The sequence below is a fragment of the Triticum aestivum genome, chromosome 7D, assembly GCF_018294505.1.
Source record: "Triticum aestivum cultivar Chinese Spring chromosome 7D, IWGSC CS RefSeq v2.1, whole genome shotgun sequence".
In the NCBI taxonomy this organism is placed as follows: domain Eukaryota; kingdom Viridiplantae; phylum Streptophyta; class Magnoliopsida; order Poales; family Poaceae; genus Triticum; species Triticum aestivum.
The window spans coordinates 67,745,715-67,751,889 of NC_057814.1; positions in this window are offsets into that span (position 1 = coordinate 67,745,715).

Sequence of the window (6,175 nt, forward strand, 5' to 3'; positions counted from 1 at the left end):
CGTATGGGATAAAGAGGACTTGATGCTTTAATGCTACTGTTGGGTTTTACCTTAATGATCTTTAATAGTTGCGGATGCTTGCTAGAGTTCCAAACATAAGTGCATATGATCCAAGAAGAGAAAGTATGTTAGCTTATGCCTCTCCCTCAAATAAAATTGCAATAGTGATTACCGGTCTAGTTATCGATTTCCTAGGGACAATTAACTTTCTCGTGAGAAAAAGCTCTCTACTAAAACTAACTTAGTTGTGTCTTTATCTAAACTGCCCCTAGATTTTATTTACACGCTCTTTATTTTCTTGCATACCTATCCAACAACACCTACAAAGTACTTCTAGTTTCATACTTGTTCTAGGTAAAGCGAACATTAAGCGTGCGTAGAGTTGTATCGGTTGTCGATAGAACTTGAGGGGATATTTGTTCTACCTTTAGCTCCTCGTTGGGTTCAACACTCTTACTTATCGAAAGAGGCTACAATTGATCCCCTATACTTGTGGGTTATCAAGACCTTTTTCTGCCACCGTTGCCGGGGAGCAATAGCGTGGGGTGAATATTCTCGTGTGTGCTTGTTTGCTTTATCTCGAAGTAATTTTTATTTTCTGTTCTAAGTTGTTTTCTATCTTTAGTTATGGGTAGGAAACGCAAAATACCAAAAAAATTAGTTGTACGTACTACACCAAATGGTTGAAGAACCACTCAAAATCTGCCACACTCCTGAAGCTTTTTACTTGGATCCTTTGTGCTGGTGCTGAAACCCCAACTAGCTTAGTTGAGGGCAAATCTTTAGATGAGCATGCTTGTTATGTGCGACACCGCTTATCTCAAAAAGGGAAACTTTTACTAGATCAAATTCATCGTTTGCAATGCTATGCTTGGAATTTATGTGAATATATGATTTTACTTGTTGTTCCGAAGACCCTAAGAAACACCTTCCCTACCAATGTGAGTTTAGTGATAATGGAATCGTATCTTTGTTTGCTAAGGGTGTTTATAATTACTGTGATGTTCAACAAATTGAAGAATTTGTTTCTTTTAAGGGTGCTTATGAAATTGCTTCTTTGATTGGAAAGTATGATGCTACTATTCACAAATCTGAAAATTTTGCTATACTTAAATATTGCTATGGGAATTATTAATTCAATTCCGATATTGATGATTTTATTGAGAGAGTCTCCGCTGTCCAAGGAGAGACTAATATTTTGCAGGAGTCTATGGAAGAAGAAATTGATGAAACGGTGAGCTCATTGGATGAAAAAGATGATGAGGAGAGCGAAGAACAAAAGGAGGAAGAGCGGATTAGATACCCGTGCCCACCTTCTAATGAGAGTAACTCTTCAACTCATACATTGTTTAATTTCCCTTCGTGCTTACCGAAGGATGATTGCTATGATGACTGTTATGATCCCGTTGATTCTTTTGAAATATCCCTTTTTGATGATGCTTGCTATGCTTGTGGCCAAGATGCCAATATGAATTATGCTTATGGAGATGAACTTGCTATAGTTCCTTATGTTAAACATGAAATTGTTGCTATTGCACCCACGCATGATAGTCCTATTATCTTTTTGAATTCTCCAAACTACACTACATCGGAGAAGTTTGCCCTTATTAAGGATTATATTGATGGGTTGCGTCTTACTACTACACATGATGATTTTGATAGATATAATATGCATGTTCTTGCTGCTCCTACTTGCAATTATTATGAGAGAGGAACTACATCTCCGCCTCTTTATGTTTCCAACACGAAAAAATTGCAAGAAACTATTTATATTATGCATTGGCCTTTACTATGTGTGCATGAATTGTTCTTTTATGACATGCCGATGCATAGGAAGAGAGTTAGACTTCGTCACTACATGATATATATTACTTTGTGCTCACTACTAAATCACAAATCATTGTTAATTAAAATTGGCTTTGATATACCTTGGGATCCGGGTGGATCCATTACTCGAGCACTATATGCCTAGCTTACTGGCTTTAAAGAAAGCGCTACCAGGGAGACAACCCGGAAGTTTTAGAGAGTCATTTATTTCTGGTGTGTGCTTTTATAAAGTTTAAAAACAAAGAAATAAAGAGGGGAACCTAAACTTTTTCAAAAAAGGAAAGTGAGAGTGAGAAAGACGAGCATTGTTAAAGTGGGAGCTAGCCTTGAACTTGGTTCATGCTCACGGAAAATTTGTGAATCTTGATTACAGCAACTTTTCAACAAAAATAATTATCCCCTTGTACAATTCCATTGTATAATAAAAATAATGTGCCAAGGTTTGCCTTTAGGATGTTTACAATGCTTGTTGGTTTGTGCGGTGCAGAACAGAAACTTTGGCTGTAGTGCGCGATTTTACATTTTTTTTACTGGAACGTGAAATGGTTCTGAAATTTTTTGCACTGTCTTTCTATACAAATTATTTATTTTTCCTAATTCTTGCAGAATATTTGGAGTACCAGAAGTATGGTGAATGTTCAGATTACTACAGACTGTCCTGTTTAAGACAGATTCTGTTTTTTATGCATAGTTTGCTTGTTTTGATGAAACTATCAATTTCTATCAGTGGATTAAGCCATGGAAAAGTTATATTATAGTAGCTACAATGCAAAAACAAAATATGAATTGGTCTGCAACAGTGCTTAGAGTAGTGAATTGCTTTATTATACTAACGGATCTTACCGAGCTTTCTGTTGAGTTTTGTGTGGATGAAGTGTTCGAAGATCGAGGATGTCTCGATGTGAGGAGAAGAAGGAGAGGCAAGAGCTCAAGCTTGGGGATGCCCAAGGCACCCCAAGTAAATATTCAAGGAGACTCAAGCGTCTAAGCTTGGGGATGCCCCGGAAGGCATCCCATCTTTCTTCCACAAGTATCTATATGTTTTCGGATTCGTTTCGTTCATGTGATATGTGCAAATCTTGGAGTGTCTTTTGCAATTAGTTTTCACTTTTATTTTATGCACCATGCTGGTATGAGATAGTCCATGGTTGATTTATAGAATGCTCTTTACACGTCACTTATATCTTCTGAGTATGGCTTTATAGAATGCTTCATGTGCTTCACTTATATCATTTGAAGCTTGGATTGCCTGTTTCTCTTCACATAGAAAACCACCATTTGTAGAATGCTCTTTTGCTTCACTTATATTTGTTAGAGCGTGGGCATATCTTTTTTAGAAAGAATTAAACTCTCTTGCTTCACTTATATCTATTTAGAGAGATGACAGGAATTGGTCATTCACATGGTTAGTCATAAAATCCTACATAAAACTTGTAGATCACTGAATATGATATGTTTGATTCCTTGCAATAGTTTTGCGATATAAAGATGGTGATATTAGAGTCATTGTAGTGGGTAGTTGTGGATTGTAGAAATACTTGTGTTGAAGTTTGTGATTCCCTTAGCATGCACGTATGGTGAACCGTTATGTAACGAAGTTGGAGCATGAGGTATTTATTGATTGTCTTCCTTATGAGTGGCGGTCGGGGACGAGCGATGGTATTTTCCTACCAATCTATCCCCCTAGGAGCATGCGTGTAGTACATTGTTTCAATGACTAACAGATTTTTGCAATAAGTATGTGAGTTCTTTATGACTAATGTTGAGTCCATGGATTATACGCACTCTCACCCTTCCATCATTGCTAGCCTCTTCGGTACCGTGCATTGCCCTTTCTCACCTCGAGAGTTGGTGCAAACTTTGCCGGTGCATCCAAACACTACTGGAATCAGCTATTTTGCCGTCTGCCACGGTGGATGGCAAAGGCACGAACGGCGGACGGCAAAGGCCTTTGCCGTCAGCCGCGGACGGCAAAAGGCTCCGGCAAAGTAGGCTACGGTAAACAGCTACTTTGCCGTCTGCTTCCTGGCGGCTGACAGCAAAGGCCCTTTGCCGTCCGCCGCGGACGGCAAAGAGGGCGGACGGCAATAATTGTGCCTTCAGTCCGTTAAGTGGCTAACGGCAGGCCTTTGCCGTCCGCCGCGGACGGCAAACTTTCTAGTGCCTTTGCCGTCTGCCATATGATGTCATCTACACGTCACTACATGGCAGGCCTTTGCCGTCCGCCGCTGACGGCAAACTCTTTTACTCTTTGCCGTCTGCCACTGTAGGCAAATTGACCAAATGGGTCAGCTCCCAGGAAGCACAGCTGGATGCCACGTGGCCTCTTTGCCGTCCGCTGCAGACGGCAAAGAGCCCGTTGCCGTCGGTGGCAGACGGCAAAGAGCCTGCATATTGGCTCTTTTTTCTGTTTTTTATTAAATCCAACAATTTTCATCACAAATATATATGACATATATAGATATATTTCACAGCAAACATATAAGATATATATGATATATATGACAACAATTTTCACAGCAAACATATAAGATATCCATCCAACATGCAGAGTTCCATCATACATAGTTCCATCACATATGTTCCATCCAACTACCAAGTTCCATCATACATAGCATAGTTCATCCAACTACCAAGATACATGCATAGTTCAACGATACAAAAGAAACAGAGAAAGGGATAAGGAGCACTCCATCTATGCAAGCTTTCGTCAAGTGAATGAAATCTGCAAAATGAAAAATAAGAAAGTTAGAAATAGGTGACTAGAACAAGAAGAAGACTAGAACAAGAAGAGTATGTCATTTATGGGCTAACTTACGTGAAATGGATCATATATGAGCTAACTAAGTTGAAATGGGTCGTTTATGAGCTAACTAAGGTCAAATGGATCGTTTTTGAGGTAACTAAGGTGAAATGGATCGTTTTTTAGCTCACTTAGGTCAAATGGATCATTTATGAGCTAACTTAGTTGAAATGGATCGTTTTTGAGCTAACTTTGTTGAAATGGATCATTTATGAGCTAATTTAGTTGAAATGGATCTTTTTGAGCTAACTTTGTTGAAATGGATCATTTATGAGCTAATTTAGTTGAAATGGATCTTTTTGAGCTAACTTAGGTGAAATGGATCATTTAAGAGCTAATTTAGGTGAAATGGATCGTTTTTTAGCTCACTTAGGTCAAATGGATCATTTATGAGCTAAATTAGTTGAAATGGATCGTTTATGAGATAACCTAGGTAAGATGGGTCATTTTGGAGTTAACCTAGGTGAAATGGGCCATTTTAAAGCTAACGTAGGTAAAATGGATCATTTAGGAGCTAATCTAGGTAAAATGGGTCATTTTTGAGCTAACTTGGATGAACTGCATCATTTATAAGCTAACCTAGGTAAAATGGGTCATTTTGGAGGAAAAGAAGCTAACTCTAGGTCATTATGGTAAGCATATTGGAGGAAATAAAGCTAAGTCTAGGTCTTTATGCATTTGTTAAGCAAAACACTAGAGAAACTTACCGTGATCAGGGAGGTGTAGGAGCGGGGTGGCTAGTGCCGCTACCTGGAGAAGGATCGTGCGATGCGTTTCTGGAGTTAAGCTGCACCAAAGATCATTTCCAATGTCTCGTTAGCATTATGACACTCAAATGTTAAGACTAGCAAGTAATGTCCATTCAAATTAAACTCACCGTGCTCCCAGGAGCAATCACTGGCATCGGCGGAGCGGGCTGACCGGACTTCTCGCACACAGACTGCACATTTGGTTTTCACAACAGAGTCATACTAGTTAGTAATGAGACTCAAATGTTAAGACTAGCAAGTAATCTGCAGAAGAAACTTACCACAAGGAGCTCGTACATGGCCCTTGCCTGCATGTCATTCCGTGCCCTCTCCTCCTCCATCATCTTTCTCGTCCTCTCCTCCATCTCCCGCTGCCTCTCCGCCGCCTCCGCCAGAAGTTTCTCCGTTCTATCTCTCTCAGTCTGTATAGCAGCCTGCAACACCACTCACATGACCATTTGTAATCATTGATGGAAGCGCACACAATGTAATGGAGAAAGATAACTGAGTACGTATCACTAACCTTGATGGCGAGTTGCACTGGCCGTTCACGAGGCCTTATCTCAGGAGCGGAGCTCGACTGGCGCGCCTTGATCTCCGGGAGAGTGCTAGGACAACGGATAAGTCCATCTCCAATGGCTATGGAGCCATGGGACCTCCCGCCACCAGATATCATCACCAGCTCTGGATCAATGGGACCCTGGCTCGGGTTAAAGTCCTCCCCTTTCCTCGCCTTCCCCTCATCTCTATATCTCACGAGCTTGTTGTGGGAGGAGATGTTGGTGAAGTTGTTTGC